Source organism: Doryrhamphus excisus, chromosome 23, assembly GCF_030265055.1.
Source record: "Doryrhamphus excisus isolate RoL2022-K1 chromosome 23, RoL_Dexc_1.0, whole genome shotgun sequence".
Taxonomy (NCBI): domain Eukaryota; kingdom Metazoa; phylum Chordata; class Actinopteri; order Syngnathiformes; family Syngnathidae; genus Doryrhamphus; species Doryrhamphus excisus.
In genome coordinates, this window is record NC_080488.1 from 9581592 (window position 1) to 9594994 (window position 13403).

General features: G+C 40.2%; 1 protein-coding gene across 6 annotated transcripts in view; it reads left to right on the forward strand.

Moving 5' to 3' along the window:
• LOC131110189 (synaptopodin) overlaps positions 1–13403 on the forward strand; it is a 62684-nt gene that overhangs the window by 29105 nt on the left and 20176 nt on the right. For 3 of the 6 annotated variants that reach the window (XM_058063016.1, XM_058063018.1, XM_058063015.1), the window contains exons 5-7: positions 5069–5101; positions 5379–6018; positions 7951–8066. The gene's annotated coding sequence lies outside the window, so the exon portion shown is untranslated. Of the gene's footprint in view, positions 1–5068; positions 5102–5378; positions 6019–7950; positions 8067–9970; positions 10333–13403 lie in introns of those variants that run through there. The other 3 variants (XM_058063017.1, XM_058063019.1, XM_058063020.1) reach the window with 3 other exon arrangements.

Below are 13403 nucleotides of genomic sequence, written 5' to 3' on the forward strand. Positions count from 1 at the left end.
CCTCACAGAAATTTACTTTTTTTTTTTTTTTAATGATCTTCCTTTCCATCAATGAATCTCTAGCAAAATTACAGGAACAAACAAAAACTCAGGACACCCTACCGGAATTTTTTTCATATTTGCAGTGCCCCTCAAAATTCCTTGGAATACACGCTTCCATACATGGAATACAGATACCCTCCAATATTTATAATGATTAGACAAATGGTCACTGACTTAGTTAGGCTCAACTGCAAAGACATTTTACTTCACCGAAACTATCCATCCATCCATTTTCTATATCCTCACGTGAGTCGTGGGCAGGCTGGAGCCTATCCCAGTCTCTGTCTTTGGGCTTGAGGCGGAGTCAACTAGTGCAAAAAACTCCATATATTTAGGTTGAATATATATATATGATATACTTCCCCGATGTTTTTTCCATAAAGTCAAAGCCAAATATGCGTGCAATATATTGTGTTTTTTCCGCTTTTTCTGATGTATAAATATTGTTAAATTGTTGTATTCTCGTGTCAAACAATGCTAAAGTTTCAGATAATGAGGTTTGCAAATTTGGAAGTGAGACCTGAAAGAAGTTTGGGATGGCTCAAAACGCTCGGTTTCAAAAGGCGTGGTAAATCTGACCTTTTGTGATGTCACAGAGGGACAGACTTCCTTATATGGTTTATAGTTTGGGCGTGTGACCAATCACAGAGGAGTGGGTGTGCCCGGAATGGGTGGAATAAATTAAAACAGACTGTTTTGACAGGTCCACACTCGGCCATCTCTGTGTGGAGTTTGCATGTGGATTTTCTCCGGGTACTCCGGTTTCCTCCCACGTTCCAAAAACATGCTAGGTTAATTAGCGACTCCAAATTGTCCATAGGTATGAATGTGAGTGTGAATGGTTGTTTGTCTATATGTGCCCTGTGATTGGCTGGCGACCGGTCCAGGGTGTACCACGCCTCTCGCCCGAAGACAGCTGGGATAGGCTCCAGCAGCGGTAGAAAATGAATGAATGAATGAATGTTTTGGCAGGAAGCACAAATCAAAGGAAACAAGCTGGAATAGGTGCAGATTCTGGAAAATCTAAAAAAGTTTTCTGTGCTGGTTATTGTGTGTAGCTGCTCTATAGGAGTCCACAACTTAATACAAAGGGTCAAAAAGGGTCCCCTTTAAAATATTTTTTATAGAAAAATACCCACTCTCATAGTAGTCTCTCTACAGCCGGGCTCGCCAGTTCTTCGACCTTTTGGGGCGGAACCTCATGTTCCCCATGATGACAGACAGTAACCATGTTTTTTACCGTCTTTTCCGCTGTCAGCGCTCTCTTCCTCCTCTGCATTTCTGAGATCTCCGGTCACTTCGGTGTTTGGCCCCAAGCCGAGTGTAAACCATAGAACCGTGAGAGAAACAAGCAAGAGGAAACTAGATTTACGGCACAAATATGGCGTATTTGTCCGAAAAAAAATTTTATTCTTTTTTTTGTGCAGTCTTTCCAGAGGAGAAAAATGAAATATTTCTCATGTTTGGGAAATAAAATATAACTTTATCTCAAAATCTACCCAGGATATGAATAATCATAACATCATATTTATTTATCTGTGGTACCCCTGCAGAAATGTGTTAGAATTAATAATATCTCAATAATAATAATCCAAATCTTGTCCAATAATATTCCCAAAAATGGCCGCCATTGAATTTTCCCACCCCATCCGTACCCCTAACAGTGCCACATTGTTACCACACTCAACATCACTTAACAAGAACGTTTAATTCCCGCTGTATTACTTCCACTTTTCTAAGTAAATCTTATTACAGTAATTGTTATTCCCAGCTGACACTGAACACGTCTCCGGTGGCGTATTTTACCCTGAGAAATGTCGAACGAAGGGGTGAAAAGAAAAGCAGCAAAGCTTCTAGTGTCCTTGGAAAAAAAAATATGAGCCCCCAGAATGGAAAATATCTAATGTAGATTCTTAATTCGAAGTAAAGACGCGAGGGGGGCCAGATGGTTGGAGGTATGAACCAATCAATTTAATTGCTTACAGATGCAATGCAAGCAAGAGTGCATAAGTGTGTGTGTGTTTTTGTGTAGGGGGGGGGTTTAAGAGAGATGTGTTATTATCCCAGTCTACACAGTACTCACTCACCCCCTAATCTGGAATGAAAGTGTTAATTGTTAAAAAGCAGGTCAGAACATCCCATGAAAGTCACTTCCACCACATTACACACTGACAACGACTACATAAGATATTTTGAGTATACGTACTGTACATTAAAAAGCCACTTTGTACGCCGCCGCACCTTGGACACCCCTGCCTTAAAGGGGAACCGCACAATTGCCCGCGTGTTTATAGTGTCTTTCTGTGTAAATATCTCATGTTACAGATTGGGTGGGTGGGGCTTCTATTCAGATGTGCTCAAGTGTCCGGAAATCGCAGTATATCTTTACATGTGACCAGGGTTCAATTCCACCCTTCACCCTCGGCCATCTCTGTGGGGAGTTTGCATGTTCTTAATCTTAAATAGCCAAAAACTTACCACTTCCACACTGATAGGGAGGATAACTATTAACAGTTATTTAACCTTTAACATGAACATTAATCAAACGTAATAATTTTTTCTGGGTACATGATACCATACAGCATCCATATCAAAAACTTACCACTTCCACACTGATAGGGAGGATAACTATTAACAGTTATTTAACCTTTAACATGAACATTAATCAAACGTAATAATTTTTTCTGGGTACATGATACCATACAGCATCCATATCAAAAACTTACCACTTCCACACGGATAGGGAGGATAACTATTAACAGTTATTTAACCTTTAACATGAACATTAATCAAACGTAATAATTTTTTCTGGGTACATGATACCATACAGCATCCGTATCAAAAACTTACCACTTCCACACGTATAGTGAGGATAACTATTAACAGTTATTTAACCTTTAACATGAACATTAATCAAACGTAATAATTTTTTCTGGGTACATGATACCATACAGCATCCATATCAAAAACTTACCACTTCCACACGTATAGGGAGGATAACTATTAACAGTTATTTAACCTTTAACATGAACATGAATTAAACGTAATAATTTTTTCTGGGTACATGATACCATACAGCATCCATATCAAACTTGCGCGGGCCGCACTAATATTAAACTTTCATATCAAGGCGGGGGCCTCAAAGTAGTGTCCTGCGGGCCACATTTGGCCCGCGGGCCGCATGTTTGAGACCCCTGCCGTAAATAAAGCCATTACAGAGCAAGTCTGCAAACCACATTCACACTTTCATGTTCAACTCCTGGTAAATCTTGATTGCGTTCTGCAGCGTTCATTGTCTCAACAAGAGGCTCGCTTTGTCGGGACAATAATTCCCGCCTTGTTTCCACCCATCTGCCGAGAGGCCCGGCGACTCAGCAGAAAGGCATTTCCATGGGAATGGTCTGAACCAAACGGAAGCAGGAGTGCTGTCACATGCAATCATTCGTATGTTTGCGCATAACACGCACAGATATTTCCATGCTTTTAATGTCAGAGGCGCATTTGAATGCATCGTGTTCATCATGTTGCAACTAAAACTCTTAATACCGAATGAGCTGTTTGTTGCATAGTGGCGCACAAACCTCGGCGCTGTCACACCTCATAACAATCCAACATCCCACAGGAGATATTCATGAAGCCGCACGCATGTAATAGGTGCTGCTGCATTCTTCTTACATGGAAACAATGAACCGAAAGGCAACATCCGCTGTTTGTTTGATTTGGCTCCTGGGGCCATGTGAACACTGATGAGTGTGGTTTTAAAGTGGATAACATCATGTATTATGTATTACATTGAAATGTGATGAAAAACAGACATGCTCAGCCATTTTGTTCGTGACTCCGTCCTGAGATTCCAAATAAATCCGTCATATCGGAACAGTACCGGGTCCCAGATATTAAAAAATTAGGTGTTGGAACGTCTCAGGTCGGAATGCTGCCTTTGAAATTGGCGTTCGCGTAGGAAATTATACAAGTAGAACGTCTGTTCCAAGGTTAAACCATCACAAAAGCTTTTTAACTGTACACTAGGGCTGTCCGATAATATCGTACACCCGACATCGGCGTAAAAATTATCAATCGGCTCACACGGCATCGTTTTTTTTACTCCCCGATAATGATAAATGAAGTTAAACGGGACTTATTATGCTCATATTTTGGCACTTTGTATTGAGTTGTGGACTCCTACCAGCACATAAAGCTGTCTAGTTCTTCCAGAATCTGCACCTATTCCAACTGTATTTCTTTGTTTTTTTTGCTTCCCCCGAAAACAGTTAATTTGAGCTATTTGACAATGCAGTAATTGGGATACACCGACAGTATTTTGACTGTAAAAAAATTAATATTACATATTATCATCAGTGTACTGTATGTGTTAATGTATGATCACAGCGTGTATATCAAACGATGCAATGTTGTTATTTTTTTTACGGGGCTTCATAGTCAAAATAGGTGTATCCCAATGACTGCATTGTAAGCTAGCTGAAATTAACTTGTTTTCTCGTGTTATAATATAATATAAGGATTATGAATGATTGGCAATATATAAGTTTAAAGGAAATAACTTGAAGGCTACCGTTTAGGTCGCTAGCTCTCTAGTTTGCGAGTTAGCATGTGTCTCAAGACCCTGCAGTTGCGCAATATGTTGTAAATAAAAAAAGTATAAATTTTTTAAGTTTTGTCATGTCTACAGGGCTCTAATAATGCTTTGTTCATTTTAATCTGAAGAAAATAATTTGTCTACCCACCAACTATATGTGGTTTCTTAAGTTTTTATTATTTGCTGTTTTATTATTATTATTATATTTATTTATTGCTGATTGATTTTCTTTATTCTTGATTTGTTTATTTTTCATCTTATTTTGTGCAGAAAAATAAAAATTAAGATATTTGAGAACAGTGGAATGTTTTATCAGAGCTTTTATTGTGAAAAATCGGAACCAAAGCACTGAAAAAGTTTGTATATTTTTCTGTTTTTAATAAATGCGTTTTTTTTTTGTTTTTTTTTGGAAAACCTGATGCGGCCCAGCCTTGCCCAGACCCTAGCTCCAGTGGCCCCCAGGTAAATTGAGTTCGAGTCCCCTGTTCTACACTATATGAAATACACAAGTCCATTCCACTGAAAATAAACACAGGAAACTGAAAAATAAGTTTTGCAGTAAATGAATTATTGTTAGATGCATATCCTATCCCAAACTGATTATGATCTCATATCATCGCTAATCATGGTGAAACATCTACCAGCATGCTAAATCATTCCTTTTCCTTGCCGTCTGTGTGTGTTTGGACGAAACTTTGCCTTTGAACAAAGCGGTCACTGTATCCTATTACATCCGCAGGGACGCAGCCAGGGTCGGCAGAGCACGGCCCGTGTATGATTCCAATCAATCCAGACCCGGACCTTGTAGGAAACGATGTCTAATAACTTCAGGCGGAGCGATGAGAACGGATCTGACTTGAGAAGCAATGCAAACCAGATCCATGCCGCTCTCTTTGTAGCAAGAACCCCTCTTCCGATGGAATGTGCGCTAACATTTCCCCTCAGCTCCCTGCTCTCCCACACAGCTGCCCTTCACAGAGTCACGCCACGACACCGCCGAAGCAGGACGCTCGCTGGAGAGGGAGGGGAAGAAAAAGTCAGACGCCGCCGCTAATGGCTGCTCCCAGCTGCACGGAGTCTAACATACACAAACATCTTCGGGAGAGGCTCGGTCAACACACAGGAATGGTGATGGAGACACGGCTATTTGGTGCAAACCAGGAATAAGTCTTCTCAAGTGGGACCAAAAGGAAAAAAAAAAAGGGGGAATCAATCTATGCCCGCCAATATGTGAGCAAGGGGAGGAGATGAGAAGGATAAGGTTAGAAAAATAGCAGGAGCAAAGAAGTGACGAGGGAGGAGACGAAGCAGAGAAGATGATCCTTTAGAAGCCTCCAGGTGATGGATTGCGTGCACACCTTTGCGACGCCATCCATCAGGTGAGCAACGGCTGTTAAAATGTCTCTAAAATCACCACTAACACCCTTTCACACAGAAATAATACGGCATATTATTATAATATTTCTCTGTAGAAAATGCTCACCAGGCACCCGGCCTATATAAAAAAGTGCTGGAGCCTATCCCAGCTGTCTCCGGGCGAGAGGCGGGGTACACCCTGGACTGGTGGCCAGCCAGCCAATCACAGGGCACATATAGACAAACAACCATTCACACTCACATTCATACCTATGGACAATTTGGAGTCGCTAATTAACCTAGCATGAAATGATAGTGGAATTGAACCCTGGTCTCCTAGCTGTGAGGTCTGCGCGCGAACCACTCGACTCGGCCATGCCGCCCATTTAAAAAATAATTCATTCATTCATTCATTTTCTACCGCTTATCCTCACGAGAGTCGTAGGGGGTGCTGGAGCCTATCCCAGCTGTCTCCGGGCGAGAGGCGGGGTACACCCTGGACTGGTGGCCAGCCAGCCAATTACAGGGCACATATAGACAAACAACCATTCACACTCACATTCATACCTATGGACAATTTGGAGTTGCTAATTAACCTAGCATGAAATGATAGTGGAATTGAACCCTGGTCTCCTAGCTGTGAGGTCTGCGCGCTAACCACTCGACTCGGCCGTGCCGCCCATTTAAAAAATAATAAAATGAAAAATAATATTTTTAATGACAGGCAGCACGGTGGTCGAGTGGTTAGCCCGCAGACTTCACAGCTAGGAGACCAGAGACCAGGGTTCAATTCCACCCTCGGCCATCTCTGTGTGGTTTTTCTCCGGGTACTCCGGTTTCCTCCCACATTCCAAAAACATGCTAGGTTAATTAGCGACTCCAAATTGTCCATAGGTATGAATGTGAGTGTGAATGGTTGTTTGTCTATATGTGCCCTGTGATTGGCTGGTGACCAGTCCAGACCAGGGTGTATCTCGCCTCTCCCCCCAAGACAGCTGGGATAGGCTCCAGCACCCCCTGTCACCTTCATGAGGAAAAAGCGGATTAATTTTTAATGACCTCTCATGGCCCACGGCCCACACTTTGGGAATCACTGCTGTACAGTGTCTCATCCCAATCCCAACCTTACCCTCTACCCTCTACACTCTGTCCCTCTATCTCAACACAACTGGTCGAGGCAGATGGCCACCCCACACCAAGTTTGGGTCCACTTAGAGGTCTCTCTTGCTTTCTGATCTCACATCTGTAGCTCATGAATATAAAGAGCTCCAGGCTTTATTTTAAGACGTGTAGCGAAACCTGTTCTCTGCAACGTCCAATGAAAACGACTGATTGATTGATATACTAATGGCGGGGACATTATTAAATATCGCATACATATTCCGAAAGAAATACTTCCTGCAGTTCTGCCACTCCTCAACATGAAGTACATAAAGTACAATCCAAATGACACTAAAAGGGGTGCGCCCCTGTGGTTTGAGAAGTTGGGCTTTTTCTTCTGTGGCAGCTCTTTAACATGCGGGCCTCAGATTGAAAGCCAAGTCCCTACAGGCTGAAGTACTGCAGTCTTATTTAGAATTGAAGACTTTTAAGCCAAAGAAAATACACTTTATAGTTGGCTTATCCAAACGGCTGGAGGGTAATTAAGATGTTTCTCCTAAAACCCGACAGCGCCTCAAGAACCATTACCACCAATGCGACTTGATCTCCACTGTAAACCTCCATCGTTTTCTATCCATTCGTTTTCATTTTTTTTTTTTTTCAGCGAAGCCGATTTCTCAAGCTTTTTGTGACCTTCTCTTTAAAAGAAGCATGAATCACAGCCACGGAAAATACACTCTAAGGTTGGCTTATGCAACAGCCGGAGGGAAATTAGGACGTATCTTCATTCGAGCAACTTAATCTTCTCAATAAAGCTCCAGCTTTACCATTCATTTTCTATTGTTCCTCTGCAGGAAAAAGTGCATCAGCAGATTCATTGCTGAGAAAAAAAGACGTGATCATGAAGTTGGATGGTTGATGTTCAAGCACAGGATGGTCACCATCCTCGAAGACGACACGTGATGTCCAGGTGAGGCTGGATCAGGTTGATACAGTAAACCTCGGATATATCGGATTCAATTGTTCCCACTGGTTTTGTCCGATATAAGCGAAATCCGTTATATGCGTATACCGGAAAATGTCCGTTTTACGCATATATCGGATTTTCATTCATTCATTCATTTTCTACCGCTTTTCCTCACGAGGGTCGCGGGGGGTGCTGGAGCCTATCCCAGCTGTCTTCGGGCGAGAGGCGGGGTACACCCTGGACTGGTCGCCAGCCAAACAACCATTCACACTCACATTCATACAATTTGGAGTCGCTAATTAACCTAGCATGTTTTTGGAATGTGGGAGGAAACCGGAGTACCCGGAGAAAACCCACGCATGCACGGGGAGAACATGCAAACTCCACACAGAGATGGCCGAGGGTGGGGATTGAACCCTGGTCTCCTAGCTGTGAGGTCTGCGCGCTAACCACTAGACCGCCGTGCCGCCCTAAATCGGATTTTATCCGTTATAAAAAGGCACTTCCTTGACTATGTTTCCAATGTACCTGGACGCGCAGGCAACGCTGCAAACGCTGCAAATGACGTCGTATAGCGGCCTGTCACGATTCGGCGAATCGGAGCGCCACGATGCGGCCATCCGATATATGCGAGGGAAATTTCATGGAAATGCATTGGAACGGGACTGGAGATTTTGTCCGAAATAGGCGAAATCCGTGATAAAAAATCCAATGAATTTTTCTTGGAAATGCATTACAGAAAAATCGGTTCTTTTTTATCTGTCCGTTGTGAACGAATTTCCGATATATCCGAGTCCGATATATCCGAGGTTTACTGTATTTCCTCCTGACAGTATCTGTGTATCCGTGTCTCATTCTTATTTTGACTGGAATAAGCAGTAAATCGCAAGAATATAAGATTTAACAGGACCTATTATGCTCATTTTCGGCCCTTTGTATTGAGTTGTGGGCTCCTGTAGAGCAGCTACACACAATAACCCGCACATAAAGCTTATTAGATCTTCAAAGAAATCTGCACCTATCCTTCGAATTCCCAAATACTCCAGGCGTGCCTACTCCGCAGCCTATAGCTTGTACCCGGGCATGCCCATTCAGCCAGCAACTTCTCACAATGACATCACAGGGAGCCGGTGTTACAAAAAACTCTCTGAAACCGAGCGTTCAGAGTCAGAGTTCAGAGAAAAAAGCGGTAGAAAGGCACCTCCAGGCCTTACAGTCATCACTAACTACTTATGTAAAGGTTCATAAAGCAAAATAAGAAATGTCCACCTCAAAAAATGTACCAAAGACCGAAACATGAATATTAAACCTCCATGAATGGGATCCTTCATTCGGTTAAATGTATTAAGTGTGCTGTGTCTGTGTATAAGTCAATGAGACAACTATTATACTGTAACTATGTATGTTCAGGGAATGTGGGATTTATTTGTGTGTGTGTTCATGACAACAACACACAACGTCTGCTCGGAATTATCTGTGTCGCTGCCCTGTTTTTGGGTTAACATAAATAAACTAATCCGACTCAGAATTTCACGCACTAGTTACTCGCTACGTTTCCATCATATGGCGTCTTTAGAACCAATTCCGGTCGTGTTTCCCCTTTTGAAATTATTGCTAGGTTAATATTGGAGGTATTTGTGGAGATACATTTGGTGCTTTTGGAGGAAAATGATAATATGTTTAGGTGCAGATATTGTATTTAACGATCAATGCCGATGCACAGGTTGCTTTTTATTGGTAGTCGATATATCAATATGGAATGAATTGAATGAAAAGAACAGAAAACATAAACAGAAACTTGAGCTTACATTTGTTTTTGTTTCTGTTTGGATTGTAAAAGTGGGTCAAGAATTGACAACAAGGATGGGGTATGTGTGGGGGGGTAGAAAGTGTAGCCCACAGGCTGCTCAGCATCCTCGTGTTGAATATGAAAATATATTACAGCCTTAATGCGTTCAGTATGCAAGCTTGAAGGAAACCATATGAAAAAAGATCCCAGACAAAGAGCTCTCTGTGTTCCAGCTGACCCACCACCCCGCCCCATCTATCGTCTGTTTCATGAGAGGGGGGGTGGTGACAGAGGGAGGGAGGTGTGTGCAGAGTCATATAGGAAACCGAAAAAAAAAAAAAAAAGGGGGCAGTCCACTATGCTGCTGCCTCGCAGTGAGAGACCCAGTAGTAGTACAGGTGAGCTGCATGACCGTGAACAACAAGGAATACTGCTATTAGTGGCTTGGTACCTGCGGCCCGTTCCATTTATCTGCACGGGGTAAGATGCAATTTTTGTTTAAAGAGAGCACATAAGAAGCTACGTGAAACAAAGCAGGAAAAGTTTGTGTTTGGCGTTATTCCTGTTCTCTTATTGCGTGGTTGTCTTGCTAGACAACAAGTTGTGTAGTTGCTCCGACAACTCTTAATATTAGTGTTGTTGTTCACTGGACTTACATGCGCAAAGATTTTATTAGGTTTTATTTGTATTTTTGTTATTTACTGGTGTTTTGATTGCACTCTGTCAAATATTTGCAACATTATTTTCTTCAAAATTATAATTTTTTATTAATTACAGTCATCCGTCGCCGCTTTGTAGTTCAAATTTTGTGGCTTCACACTCACGCTTTTCTAAAAAAATATATTAAAGGAGAGTTGTGGACTCCTACAGAGCAGCTACACATGCTAACAAGCAAAAAAAGCTTTCGAGATCTTTCAGAATCTGCACCTATTCCGGCTGTATTTGCTTGGATTTTGTGCTTTTTCCGAAAAACCGAAAACGGTTTGTTTTGTAGTTATTAGCTTTTATTTGTATTTTTGTTATTTACTGGTGTTTTGATTGCACTCTATCAAATATTTGCAACATTATTTTCTTCAAAATTATAATTTTTTATTAATTACAGTCATCTGTCGCCGCTTTGCAGTTCAAATTTTGTGGCTTCACACTCCAAAAAAACTCCAAAAAATATATTAAAGTGGACCTATTATGAGTTGTGGACTCCTAGAGAGCAGCTACACATGCTAACAAGCACAAAAAGCTTTCGAGATCTTTCAGAATCTGCACCTATTCCGGCTGTATTTGCTTGGATTTTGTGCTTTTTCCGAAAAACCGAAAACGGTTTGTTTTGTAGTTATTAGCTTTTATTTGTATTTTTGTTATTTACTGGTGTTTTGATTGCACTCTATCAAATATTTGCAACATTATTTTCTTCAAAATTATAATTTTTTATTAATTACAGTCGTCCGTCGCCGCTTTGTAGTTCAAATTTTGTGGCTTCACACTCACGCTTTTCTAAAAAATATATTAAAGGGGAGTTCTGGACTCCTACAGAGCAGCTACACATGCTAACAAGCACAAAAAGCTTTCTAGATCTTTCAGAATCTGCACCTATTCCGGCTGTATTTGCTTGGATTTTGTGCTTTTTCCGAAAAACCGAAAACGGTTTGTTTTGTAGTTATTAGCTTTTATTTGTATTTTTGATATTTACTGGTGTTTTGATTGCACTCTATCAAATATTTGCAACATTATTTTCTTCAAAATTATAATTTTTTATTAATTACAGTCATTCCTCGCCGCTTTGTAGTTCAAATTTTGTTGCTTCACACTCACGCTTTTCTAAAAAATATATTAAAGGAGAGTTGTGGACTCCTACAGAGCAGCTACACATGCTAACAAGCACAAAAAGCTTTCTAGATCTTTCAGAATCTGCACCTATTCCGGCTGTATTTGCTTGGATTTCGTGCTTTTTCCGAAAAAACGAAAACGGTTTGTTTTGTAGTTATTAGTTTTTATTTGTATTTTTGATATTTACTGGTGTTTTGATTGCACTCTATCAAATATTTGCAACATGATTTTCTTCAAAATTATAATTTTTTATTAATTACAGTCATCCGTCGCCGCTTTGTAGTTCAAATTTTGTGGCTTCACACTCACGCTTTTCTAAAAAAATATATTAAAGGAGAGTTGTGGACTCCTACAGAGCAGCTACACATGCTAACAAGCAAAAAAAGCTTTCAAGATCTTTCAGAATCTGCACCTATTCCGGCTGTATTTGCTTGGATTTTGTGCTTTTTCCGAAAAACTGAAAACGGTTTGTTTTGTAGTTATTGGTTTTTATTTGTATTTTTGATATTTACTGGTGTTTTGATTGCACTCTTTCAAATACTTGGAATACTTGCAACATTATTTTCTTCAAAATTATCATTTTTTTTATTAATTACAGTCATCCGTCACCACTTTGCAGTTCAAATTTTGTGGCTTCACACTCACGCTTTTTAAAAAAATATATTAAAGTGGACCTATTATGAGTTGTGGACTCCTACAGAGCAGCTACACATGCTAACAAGCACAAAAAGCTTTCTAGATCTTTCAGAATCTGCACCTATTCCGGCTGTATTTGCTTTGATTTTGTGCTTTTTTTGCGAAAATTGTTTATTTTGTAGGAGTTGATGATAAATAATTTGCCTTGGGGCTTCAGATCAGGATATATCATCTATTGTTACCCACTTTGTTATTCACTTCCTGTTGGCCCGCCGCACAGCTCCCCTAGCGAATGCATTTATAGCAAAGAAAATACTTACTTAACTATACTTATTTACTGTAATTACGTCTACTATATTGGGTAATATGAGTGTAAAGGTGACTGTAGGGGTGTTAGTTCATGCCTAGAGGGCTCTAATCATGTAAATAACAAATTTAGTAGGTTGTAAACAGGTTTTCTATGCTCTAAATAGGAAAATATTCCATACAAGGAATAATAATTTGTGGAAATTAATTTATCATGATTGAGTCTGGAACCAATAAACCGCAATAAACAAGGCGTTAATGTATATAATAATGAGATATTAATAAAATATTGACCTAAACAGGTTTTCTATGCTCTAACTAGGAAAATAGTCCATCCAAGGAATCCTATTTTGTGGAAATTCATTGATCATGGTTGAGTCTGGAACCAATAAACCGCAATAAACAAGGCGTTAATGTATATAATAATGAGTTATTAATAAAATATTGACCTAAACAGGTTTTCTATGCTCTAACTAGGAAAATAGTCCATCCAAGGAATCCTATTTTGTGGAAATTCATTGATCATGGTTGAGTCTGGAACCAATTAACCGTGGTAAACAAGGCGTTAATGTATATAATAATGAGTTATTAATAAAATATTGACCTAAACAGGTTTTCTATGCTCTAACTAGGAAAAAGGTCCATCCAAGGAATCCTATTTTGTGGAAATTAATTTATCATGGTTGAGTCTGGAACCAATTAACCGTGGTAAACAAGGGGTTACTGTATATAATAATAAGATATTAATAAAATATTTACCTAAACAGGTTTTCTATGCTCTAACT